Below are 13,350 nucleotides of genomic sequence, written 5' to 3' on the forward strand. Positions count from 1 at the left end.
TCTTCTAAAGGTTATTAATACTGGGGGTATGGACGTCCAGTGGAGAAGCAATTACAGAAGCCAGAATCACACCTTCTGTACCCCATAAAGAATTTTGGTTCATCTTGTGAGCCTCTACAGGACCTTGCTCTCAATGTGGGGCAACAATGGTAGGGACTTCCCCACTCTCTACAGGGAGACTGGGTAAACATACTCTGCCACTAGAGGAAGATGGATCATGAAATGAGTACAGCTTAGTACATTCTTAGCTATGACCAAGGAATTCGAGTTCAGACCTACAGTGGTGCAGAGATTACACAGGCTTCTATCCTGAATATGAGCCCCAGGTCAGATCCATAGGGTTTACAATTAATGATATTTATGTACTTTTCCCATATTTGGGAGCTACTCTCTGCCCTGATACAGCTTTCTAGTCCTGTTTCCAACTCTGACATCATCTACCCAAACAATACCTTTAGTACACATGCATGTTAGCTGTTGGGTTCAGGTAAAAATTAGTAAAGTCATGGGCCCCTTGGAATATAACTAAAATAGAATTGCTAGCTTTTTCCAAAATGGAGACGCCAAATTTCATCTGCTTTATTCTTACCTTTAGGTTCCTGATTATTAAACCATTTGTTCTGCTTTATATCTTTTTATTTTTTTATTGGGGGATAAACGGTTTACAGTTGACAGTAGAATATATGATTTATATCTTAATGTTTTTCAGCCAACAAGTTACAGATGCTACCATGATGCCAACCTGACTTCCCTGGGCAGGCAACCTCACCAATGTGTCCTGGAAGACCTCCCCAGAGCCCTGCCCTACTAGGGAAAGATAGAAACAGGTTGGGGTATGGATTGACCTGTCAACGCCCATGTCCATCAGAGAAGCAATTACAGAGGCCAGACCTTCCACCTTCTGCACCCCATAATGATCCTGGGTCCATATTCCTAGAGGGATAAAGAATAGGAAAGCATCCAGTGGAGGGGATGGGGTTCAGAACTCTGATGGTGAGGACTGTGTGGAATTGTACCCCTTTTATCCTATGGTCTTGTCGATCATTATTAAATCAATAATAATAATAATAAAAGAATTTTGGTCCACAATCTCAGAGGAGGAGAAATGTTAGGGGAAATGATCAGAGGGCTCTGAACTCCAATCCCATCAGGACCCAGAAAGAGGAAGAAAAAAGGAAGGATATTTGGAAGTAATAATAGGTGTAGGTATGACTTAAAATGGAAGAAAAGGCAAGACAATAGAAAAAAAATGGATATCTGTGCCTTTGGGAGAATTACTGCGGTTTCCAATGGAGGGAATGGGGACACAAAACTAAGGTGGTGGGAACAGTGTGGAGTTATACCTCTGTTATCTTATAATTTTGTAAATCTTATTAAATTGCTAGTAAAATAAAGTAAATAAGAAAATTAAGTAAGACTTTGCCAGCACCCTAGGAACCTTTTTTTTTTTTTTTTTTTTTTTGCCTCCAGAGTTATTGCTGGGATTTGGTGCCTGAACTAAGAATCCACGGCTCTTAGAGGCCATTTTTTCCCTTTTGTTGCCCTTCCTTGTGGTTTATCAGTGTGACTATTATTGTTGTCATTGTTGTTGGATAGGACAGAGAGAAATGGAGAGAGGAGGGGAAGACAGAGATGGGGAGAGAAAGAGAGACACCTGCAGACCTGCTTCACAGCTTGTGAAGCGACTCCCCTGCAGGTGGGGAGCCAGAGTCTCAAACCGGGATCCTTATGCCGGTTCTTGTGCTTTGCACCACGTGCCCATAACCCATTGTGCTACTGCCTAGGAACTTCTTATGTGTCCTAACAGGTTACAGTTTATCCTGACTCCTATAAATAGGTATTCTTTTGTGATCCTGGAGGAGGTGGCACCCTAGATAAAGTGTTGAACTCTCAGTTACGAGATCTTAAGTTCTATGCCAGGCATCATGTGTGCCAGTGTGATGATCTGGTTCTCACTCTCTCCTCCTTTTTTATTAATAAATAAAATATTTCTTTTAAAAAGTAGCCCTTCTCTTAACTTATGAAAATAAATCATTTTTCTTTTTCATTTATTTTCAAAAATAGATTTATGATTTATTTAATTTATTTTATTTGGTAGGGCAGAAAGAAATTGAGAGGGGAGGAGGTGATAGAGAGGGAGAGAGAGGGGGTCGGTTGGTGGTGCACCTGGTTAAGTGCACATATCACCATGTGGAGGGACCCAGGATTGAAGCCCCGCTCTCCACCTGCAGGGGGTACGTTTCACAAGTGGTGATGCAGGTCTTCAGGTGTCTTTTTCTCTCTATTTTCCCTCCCCTCTCAAATTTGCTGTCCTACCAAATAAAACTGAAAGGAAATAAAAGGAAAAACGGGTTGCCAGGAGAGGTGGATTCATATTTCCGGGACTGAGCCCCATTGATAACCCTGGTGGCAAAGAGAGAGAAGCCTTTAGCATTGCTTCATCACTCTTGAAGCTTCCCTCCTGCAAGTGGAGACTGGGGGCTTGAACCCAAGTTGTTGTGTTTGGTAGCATGTGCACTCAAATAAATGTTCTTTTTTTTTGCTTCCAGGGTTATTGCTGGGGCTCCACCATGAATCTACTGCTCCTGGAGGTCATTTTTCTCCCTTTTTGTTGCCCTTATCATTTTATCATGGTTGTGGTTATTATTACTATTGTTATTAATGTAGTTGCTGTTGGATAGGCCAGAGAGAAATAGAGAGAGGAGAGGAAGACAGAGCGGGGAGAGAAAGACACCTGCAGACTCACTTCACTGCCTGTGAAGTGACACCTCATGCAGGTGGGGAGCCGGGGCCTCAAACCAGGATCCTTACTCCGGTCCTTGTGCTTCGCACCATGTGCGTTTAACCCGCCGTGCTACAACCTGATCCCCGGTGTTCCTTTTTTAAAAAATATGTTTATGATATAGCTATGACCCCCTATGTAGGAATCTAATTTGGGGGTTGGAAGATAACTTACCTAGTAGAAGGAACTGCTGTGAATGTGTCCCTGGGTTTGAGCATTGATACCATGTGAGAGCCTTGACACCACTATCCGTGAGGGAATCATGGATAGTGGAGTGTGGTCTCTCTCTCCCTCTCTCAAAAAACAAAGAATAGAATGTTCATCTGAGGAGACTGCTCAGTGGTGTCACGCATGTGTGATGTCCTGAGTTAATTTCCCAAACATTGCGCACACCCCATAGGAACATACTCACACCCCCACACCACCTCCCCACTGCACAGTTAATATAATTTAATTTTACCTGTTATTGTCTTTTGTGTAAATGGAATCATACTGTAGATATTCCTTAGTATCATGATAATTTTGTTCAGCTATATACTGGGCTGTGAGAAAAGTCAAAACGTATTTTTTTCTATGAAAAAAAGACATCATGGCTTTTCTGACAACCCAGTAAGTGCAGGCTCCATACATGATGCATGTGACTGTAGTTTACTTGTCATCACTACAGAATTTCATGGCTTATTCATTATCATCTTGAGGGACTGTTTGGTGGTTTCCACTTTAGGAACTTGTATTCAAGCTGCTTATGAACCGTCTCTCTAAATTTTTTTGGTAAAAATTTATATACACTTCTTTCATGTTTTATTTATTTATTAATTAGAGGGATAGGAGAGAGAGAAAGAACCAGACATCACTCTGGTACATATGCTGCCGGGGATTGAACTCAGGACCTCATGCCTGAGAGACCAACGTTTTATCCACTGCACCACTTCCAGGACCACTATATACACTTCTTTTTTTTTTTAAATTGTTATTATCTTTATTTATTAGATAGAGACAGTCAGAAATTGAGAGGAAAGAGGGAGATAGAGAGGGAGAGAGACAGAGAGACACCTGCAGCCCTGCGTCACCACTCATGAAGCTTTTCCCCTGCAGGTGGGGACCAGGGGCTTCAGCCTGGGCCCTTGCGCACTGTAATGTGTGCGCTTAACCAAGTGCGCCACTGCCTGGCCCAATATATACACTTCTTTAAGATCTGTATCTAGGAGTGCAATTTCTGGGCCCAATGGGATATATATCTTCTACTTGAATAGATAAAAATGAATCATTTTTACAAAGTGACTGAACCAATTTATCCTTTCACTGGTTGTGTATCAGAGTTTTAGTTTCTTTATATCTTCTGCAACACTTCTTCACCGTTTATCTGCTGTCTGCTGTGTGTGAAAGGGTATGTTGTGTATGTTTTGTAGCTTTACTGAGATATATATTTTTGTATGTTTGTTTTTGTTACCAGAGCACTGCTCAGCTCTGGTTTATGGTGGTACTGGGGATTGAACCTGGGACTTTAGAGCCTCAGGTATCAATGTCTCTTTGCATAATCATTATGCTATCTCCCCAGCTCAAGGTATAGTTAATGTACAGTAAACTACACACCTTTATTTCCTTCCTTCCTCTTTCTTTCTTTTTATTTTATATTATTTTTTAGTTTTTTTCCTTTTCTGATTTTTTATTAGGGAATTAATGTTTTACAATCAACAATAAGTACAATAGTTTGTACATGCATAACATCCCCCAGTTTCCCATATAACAATACAACCCCCACTAGGTCCTCTGAATCCTTCTTGGACCTGTATTCTCCCCACCCACCCACCCAAGTCTTTTACTTTGATGCAGTATGCCAATTCCGTTTCAGGTTCTACTTGTGTTTTCTTTTCTGATCTTGTTTTTCAACTTCTGCCTGAGAATGAGATCATCCCATATTCATCCTTCTGTTTCTGACTTATTTCACTCAACATGATTTTTTCAAGGTCCATCCAAGATCAGCTGAAAACGGTGAAGTCACATTTTTTACAGATGAGTAGTATTCCATTGTGTATATATACCACAACTTGCTCAGCCACTCATCTGTTGTTGGACACCTGGGTTGCTTCCAGGTTTTGGCTATTACAAATTGTGCTGCCAAGAACATATGTGTACACAGATCTTTTTGGATGGATATGTTGGGTTCTTTAGGATATATCCCCCGGAGAGGAATTGCAGGGTCATAGGGTAGGTCCATTTATAGCCTTCGGAGAGTTCTCCAGACTGTTCTCCACAGAGGTTGGACCAATTGACATTCCCACCAGCAGTGTAGGAAGGTTCCTTTGACCCCACACCCTCTCCAGCATTTGCTGCTGTTACCTTTTCTGATGTATGACATTCTCACAGGAGTGAAGTGGTATCTCGTTGTTGTCTTGATTTGCATTTCTCTGACAATCAGAGACTTGGAGCATTTTTTCATGTGTTTCTCGGCCTTTTGGGTCTCTTCTGTGGTGAATATTCTGCCCATGTCTTCCCCCCATTTTTGGATGGGGTTATTTGTTGTCTTGTTGTTGAGTTTGGCAAGCTCTTTATATATGTTGGTTATTAAACTCTTGTCTGATGTATGGCATGTAAAGATCTGCTCCCATTCTGTGAGGGGTCTCTTGGTTTGGATAGTGGTTTCTTTTGCTGTACAGAAGCTTTTTAATTTGATGTAGTCCCATAGGTTTATATTTGCCTTAGTCTTCTTTGTAATTGGATTCGTTTCATTGAAGATGTCTTTAAAATTTACCCGGAAAAGAGTTCTGCCAATATTTTATTCTAAATATCTGATAATTTGTGGTCTAACATCCAAGTCCTAGATCCACTTGGAATTTACTTTTGTATTTGGTGAAATACAGTGGTTCAGTTTCATTCTTCTGCATATTTCAACCCATTGTTTCCAACACCATTTGTTGAAGAGATTCTGCTTTCCCCATTTAATAGTCTGAGCCCCTTTGTCAAAGATTAGATGTCCGTAGGTGTGGGGGCTCACTTCTGGGCTCTCAATTCTATTCCACTGGTCAGTGTGTCTATTCATGTTCCAGTACCAAGCAGTTTTGGTGACAACGGCCCTATAATACAATTTGAGATCCGGGAGTGTGAATGCCTATGGTTCTGTTCTTTTTTCTCAAGATTGTTTTGGCAATTCTAGGTCTTTTCTGGTTCCAGATAAACATTTGTAGCATTTGTTCTATTCTCCTAAAAATGTGCTTGGGATCTTGATGGGGATAGCATTAAATTTGTAGATGGCTCTGGGTAATATATTCATTTGGATGATGTTAAATCTTTCAACCCATGAACATGGAATATCTTTCCACTTCTTTGTGTCTTTTTTAATTTCCTTGAGTAGAGACTCATAATTTTCAGTATACAAGTCTTTCACTTCTTTGGTTAGGTTTACTCCTAGATATTTTATTGTTTTTGTTGCTATAGTAAATGGAATTGATTTCTGGATTTCAATTTCTTCAAGCTTAGTGTTTGCATAGAGGAATGCCACTCACTTTTGAGTGTTAATTTTGTAGCCTGACACCTTACTGTATTTCCTGATGATTTCCAAAAGCTTCTTGCTGGATTCCTTAGTTTTTTCTGTATATACTATCATGTCATCTGCAAATAGGGAGAGTTTGACTTCTTCTTTTCCAATCTTTATATCTTTAATTCCTTGCTCCTGCCTGATTGCTATGGCAAGAACTTCCAACACTATGTTGAATAGTAATGGTGATAGTGGACATCCCTGTCTAGTACCTGATCTGAGTGGAAATGCTTCCAGTTTTTCACCATTGAGTATGATGTTGGCTGTAGGTTTGCTATATATAGACTCCACTATCTTCAGGAATTTTCCATCTATTCCCATTTTTTTGTAGTGTTTTGATCATAAAGGGATGTTGTATTTTGTCAAAGGCTTTCTCTGCATCTACTGATATGACCATGTGGTTTTTGGTCTTGCTTTTGTTGATGTGGTGGATCACAATGATTGATTTATGTATATTAAACCAACCTTGCATGCCTGGGATAAACCCCACTTGGTCATGATGAACAATCTTTTTGATATTCTGCTGTATCTGGTTGGCTAGAATTTTGTTCAATATTTTCGCATCTATGTTCATCAGAGATATTGGTCTGTAGTTTTCTTTTTTGGTTGTGTCCCTATCTGTTATTGGTATCAGAGTGATGTTAGCTTCATAGAAGCTGGCAGGGAGTATTACAGTGTCTTCAATCTTCTGGAAGACTTTTAAAAGTAGAGGTATTATTTCTTCTTTGAAGGTTTTGTAGAATTCATTTGTAAAACCATCTGGTCCAGGACTTTTATTTTTGGGGAGGTTTTTGATAACTGTTTCAATTTCATTAGCTGTGATGGGCCTGTTCATGTTATCCACTTCCTCTTGACTTAGTTTTGGAAGTTGGAAGGTATCTAGCAAATCGTCCATTGTCGTATGCTTTACATTGGCTTGTTCTAGCCCTCCCCCTCCAAGAGAATTGGATGAGTCCTGTTAATTTCGCGGGCCTGCTTGGCCCCGCCCCAAGGGACCCTGGGAGAGGGTTCCGGGTTAGAGAGTAAGAGAGTAAGGGAGAGAGTAAGGGAGAGAGTTTCAGGGTTAGAGAGTAAGAGAGAGTGCCAGTGTGTCAGAGTTTCAGAGGGTTCCCCAGTACGAGAGTTCCAGAGTTCCAGAGTGAGAGAGTTCCTGAGTTCGAGAGTGCCAGAGTTCCTGACTTCCAGAGTAAGAGAGGAGTGCTTGTGTCGCCGCAGAGACAGCAGAGTTCTGTTTGGTGATTAGTTTGTCTTAGTTTGTGAATCGTTGTTCCTGAATAAAGAAATACAGCTGCCCTGCCCAGCCGTTGTCTCCGCATCTCTGTTACCCGCCCGCGAAGCCAACCAGGCCGGCAAGAGTCCGAAATTTTAACAACAGTCCATTTCTTCTAGGTTCTCTAGCTTGGTGGCATATAGTTGTTCATAGAAACCTCGCATGTTATGTTGAATTTCTGCGGTGTCTGTTGTGATATCTCCTCTTTCATTTACTATCCGATTTATTTGGGTCTTCTCCCTTTTTTGTTTTGTGAGTCTGCCTAAAGGTTTGTCGATTTTGTTTACTCTTTCGAAGAACCAACATTTACTTTCATTGATCCTTTGTATGGTTTTCTTATTCTCAGTGTTATTTATTTCTGCCCTAACTTTAGTGATTTCTGTCCTTCTGGTTGCTTTAGGATTCCTTTGTTGTTCTTCTTCTAGGTCTTTAAGATGTGCAATCAGGCTGTTTATTTGTGCTTTTTCTTGTTTCCTAATGTGTGCTTGTATAGCTATGAACTTCCCTCTCAGTACTGCCTTAGCTGTGTCCCAAATATTTTGAAGCTTGTGTCTTCATTTTCATTGAACTCTCGAAACATTTTGATTTCTTCCTTTATTTCCTCTTTGACCCAGAGGTTGTTAAGAAGTGTACTGTTGAGCTTCCACATTTTGGTACTATTACTAATCTTTTGTTGATAAGTGTTAGTTTAATTCCACTGTGGTCTGAGAAGATGCTGGGATGATTTCAATGCTCTTGAATTGGCTGATGCTGTCTTTGTGGCCTAACATATGGTCTATCCTTGGGAATGACCCATGTGGATTTGAGTAAAATGTGTGCTCCAGTTTCTTGGGATGAATGACTCTGAAAATATCCAATAGTTCTAGTTTATCTATCTCTTCATTTAGCTCCCTTATGTCTTTATTGATTTTCTGCCTGGATGATCTGTCAAGTTGAGAGAGTGGGGTACTGAAGTCCCCTACTATGATTGTGTTGCTGTTAATATATTGCTGTAGTTCTTTCAGTAGAAGTTTGATGTATTTAGATGGCTTCTCAATGGGTGCATAGATGTTAATAATTGTTAAGTCCTCTTGATTGACTGATCTTCTGAGCATTAAGTAGTGTCCAGTCCTATCTTTTTAAATCTTATCTATTTTAAAGTCTATCGTGTCAGATATGAGAATAGCTGTTCCTGCCCTTTTTTGTTGGCCATTGGCTTGTATGATAGTTTTCCATACTTTCACTTTAAGTCTTTGTTTGTCTTGTTGAGTTAGGTGGGTTTCCTGTAGACAGCATATTGTTGGGTTGTATTTTCTGATCCATCTTCCTACTCTGTGTCTTTTAATAGGTGAATTCAGGCCATTGACATTTATTGATATCAAAGATTGAAGATATTTTAACGCCATTCTTGTAGAGTTTTAGACTGTTCTGATATATGTCCTATTTATGATGGTCTGACTGTTTATAGAAGACCTTTCAGAACTTCTTTCAGGGCAGGCTTGGTGATAGTTGATTCCTTCAACTGCTGCTTGTCTCAGAAAGTTTTGATGCCTCCATCTAGTCTGAAAGACAGTCTAGCAGGATATAGTATTCTTGGTTGAAAGCCTTTCTCACTGAGCACTTGAGAGATATCTTGTCATTCTCTTCTGGCCTGTAGTGTTTTTGTGGAGAAGTCTGCTGCTAATCTTATGGGTTTTCCTCTGTAGGTGACTCTTTGTTTTTCTCTTGCAGCCTTCAGGATCCTTTCTTTATCCTTATTACTTTCCATTCTAAATATGATGTGTCTTGGTGTCTTTAGGTCTGGGTTAATTCTGTTTGGGACCCTTGGAGCTTCTTGAATCTTTATGTCTTTGATGTTGTCTAGACTAGAGAATTTTTCAGCTATTATGACCTGAAGAATGCTTTCTTCCTCTCCCTTTCTTCCTCTGGCAAGCCAATAATGCGTATATTGTTTCTTTTGAAGTCATCCCATAGGACTCTGTTGTTGTTTTCAGCATCTATTAATCTTTTTTTGAGATCTCTTACTTCTTTTTTAGTTGTCTGTAATTTGTCCTTGATCTTGTTAATTCTGTCTTCAGCCTCATTGATTCTATTCTCTCTGCCCTCTACTGTTTTCTGGAGTTCATCTATTTTGTTGCCCTGTTCTGATACTGTTTTAGCTTGTTCAGCTAGTTGTGTTCTTAGCTCAGCTATTTCAGCTTTCAGCCCTCTAATAACCTTGAGATAGTTAGTGTTTTCTTCCACAGTCTCATTTGTTCTTCCTGTATTTCTGGTTACAATTCTTTCAAACTCTTTACTCACTCCTGTTATTATTTCCTTAGCTAATGTTTGGATGTTGAACTCATTGTTTTGTTCTTCACCCTTTGGGGGCCTTTTAGCTGGACTGTTGTCCTGGTAGTTTCTCCAATATTTCTTCTTGTTAGTTTACCCATTTTATATATTATGTTATGAGTTCCCTCTCTTAGTACTTTTCAAATTAGGGATCACTATTTCCTGGATTGATTTGTGTCTAAGTAAGGTAGTTAAAGGGTTCACAGTGGTGGAAGTTAACAGTTGTTTCAGTAGTATTTTAATCCCTGAGTTGGAGCTCAGTGATTTAAATGCCTTTTTTTTTTCTTCTCAGTAGGCTATGGGAGCCTGAGGGCTTCTAACTATAAGTAGGCTTCTTAACTTAATCACTGACTCCTAACCAAGAGATAAGGCAGGAAGGTGTGGCAGAGATAGTCCGGTGGTTATGCAAAGAGACTTTCACAGTCCCACAGCTATGCCACTGAGATATAGGTCTTCTCCTGAATTTGCTGCTTAGATCTCTGTCCCCCGGTGTCCCTCCCTGCCGCTGCTCCAGATTCAGAGGGCAGTAGCAGTGGAGACTCAGAGTTGCACTTGGTGAGTCTCCCGGGAGTCCTCTCCTCCCTTCAGCTGCTCCCTTGTTGGTGGGACAGACTGGAGGTGGTGTCTCAACTGATAGAGCATTTGACTGTTACCAGCCACTTAGTCTCTCTAGGCTACTCTCTGTCAGCAGCCACATGTTTGCACTCACCGGTGATTTGGTGGGGTCCTGTAGTCATTCTAGTTCTGTCTTGTTTCAGTCCCAGGTGGTCTCCTTTGGTATTCCTAGTTGATCTGGGAGAGGAGAGGACAGAAACAGATCTGCTGTTGCTTGTAGCCCTGCCTCCGGAAGTCGATATTTTTAGTTTTTAAAAAATATTTATTTATTTCCTTTTTGTTGCCCTTGTTTTTTTTATGGACACCTGGATTTCTTTAATTTAAAAATTATTTTGGGTAGAAACAGACAGAAATTGAGAGGGGAGGAGCTAGACAGATGGGGAGAGAGAGAGAAGAGAGACCTGCAAGACTGCTTTACCACTTATGAAGTTTCCCCTCCTGCAAGTGGGGACCAGAAGCTTGAACCCTGTTCCTTATGTACTGTAATGTGTGCACTCTGCCAGGTGTGCCACTACCTAGCCCCTGGATTTCTTTCCTAGTTGTAAAGTCATACAGACCTCTTGTGCATCTCCCATAATTTTTTCTGTCTTTCTATTATTAATTTCTAGGAGTTCTTTGTGTATTCTGAGTGTGGGTCCTTTATTACTTACACCTGTTGTAAATATATTTTTCTTTTTTTTCTTTTAAATATTTACTTTATTGATTTATTCCCTTTTGTTGCCCTTGTTGTTTTATTGTTGTAGTTATTATTGTTGTTGTCGTTGTTGGATAGGACAGAGAGAAATGGAGAGAGGAGGGGAAGACAGAGTGGAGGAGAGAAAGATAGACACCTGCAGACCTGCTTCACCGCCTGTGAAGCGACTCCCCTGCAGGTGGGGAGCCGGGGTTCGAACCGGGATCCTTATGCCGGTCCTTGTGCTTTGCGCCATCTGTGCTTAACCCGCTGCACTACAGCCCGACTCCCATATATTTTTCTTTTATATGGCTTGCCTTATCACTCTTTGAATGGCTTTCTGATTTGAAGTAGTTGAATTTTATCACCTTTCCTTATTATTGGTGGTTTTATGTCTTTTTTAAGAAATCCTCTTCTGTTCTGAAGTCATGAAGATATTCTCCTACATTTTCTTCCAAAAGCATTTTTTTGCTGTTTTGTAATTAGGCCTTTATCTACTCATAACTTCTTCTTTTTGTAATATTAAAAAAAACAAAATAGATTTGACTTAAAGTTATTACGGGGAGAGAGAGAGAGAGAGAGGGAGAGGGAAGAAGGGAAGGGAAGGGAAGGGAAGGGAAGGGAAGGGAAGGGAAGGGAAGGGAAGAGAAGAGAAGAGAAGAGAAGAGAAGAGAAGAGAAGAGAAGAGAAGAGAAGAGAAGAGAAGAGAGGGAGAGGGGGAAGAGAAACAGTATTACTCTAGCACATGCGATGCTGGAGATCAAGCTCAGGGCCTTATGCTTGATAGTACAGTGCTTTATCCATTGTACCACTTCCTAGGCTGCTAGAACTAATTTCTTAGTATGGCATGAGGGTCAATTAAAAAATTTAAACAATTCATGTATTTTCCCTTTTGTTGCCTTTTTTAAAAATTGTTGTTGTAGTTACTGATGTCGTCATTGTTGGATAGGACAGAGAGAAATGGAGATAGGAGGGGAAGACAGAGAGGGGGAGAGAAATATAGACACCTGCAGACCTGCTTCACCACTTGTGAAGCTATCCCCCTGCAGGTGGGGAGCCGGGGGCTCAAATTGGGATCCTTACACCGATCCTTGCGCTTCACGCTACATGAGCTTAACCCGCTGTGCTACTGCTGGCCTCACCCCAATTTTTAATCATTGATAAAATAAATAAAACATGCTGCTAAGCTTCTCGGTATTCATTGAGCCCCTATGGCAACAAATTAAAGGAAGGAGAAAGGAATACAAGAATAATTTACATGATAGAATCTGTAAAACTTATTATATGGTTGGGATAGGCAGCACCACACTTATTTAAGTGTACAGTTTGCCATCTTCAAGGTTCTTGGGATTCAAGTCCCTGATCCCCATCTGCAGGGGAGAAGCTTCACGAGTGGAGAAGCAGGTCTGCATGTATCTTTCTCTCATCCTTTATATCTCATTTTCTCCTCTCAATTTTTTCTCTGTCATATCAAACTGAAAAAAAATCTTGTGATCTGAGAGGTGGCACAGTAGATAAAGCATTGGATTCTTTTTTTAAAAATTACCTTTATTTATTGGATAGAGACAGCCAGCTTGAGAGAAGGAGGAGGGGAGACAGGAAGAGAGACAGAGAGACACCTGCAGACCTGCTTCACCGCTTGCAAAGCTCTCCCCCTGCAGGTGGGGACTGGGGGCTTGAACCGGGTCCTTGTGCACTGTAATATGTGCGCTCAACCAGTGTGCTTCCACCTGGCCCCAAGCATTGGATTCTTAACCATGAGGTCCTGAGTTCAATCCCCGGCAGCACATGTGTCAGAGTGATATCTTTATCTCTTTCTACCTATCTTTCTCATGAGTAAATAGATTCTTAAAATAAGTAAGTAAATAAATATACAAACAAACAGCTTTAAAAAAGAAGTGGTGGGACATTTGGTAGATTGTGCCTCCTCTAGGTTTAAAAAAAAAGTGAAAGATTGTATCATGTCTTCCAATGGTATCTGTGACCTTGATTCAAGTTGTAGGCCTCCTCCATATGACTTGCACTTCAAAGGTGTACTCCTCACTCCTAGTAAAATGTAGTTATATAAATCACTAGTTAATTAATATGAGAGGGGGAAAATTAATTGTATGTCTCGAAGTTTTTCAAAACACAAACTGAATCTTTTTAATATACAGGCTGTGTAA

This window comes from Erinaceus europaeus, chromosome X (assembly GCF_950295315.1).
Source record: "Erinaceus europaeus chromosome X, mEriEur2.1, whole genome shotgun sequence".
In the NCBI taxonomy this organism is placed as follows: Eukaryota; Metazoa; Chordata; class Mammalia; order Eulipotyphla; family Erinaceidae; genus Erinaceus; species Erinaceus europaeus.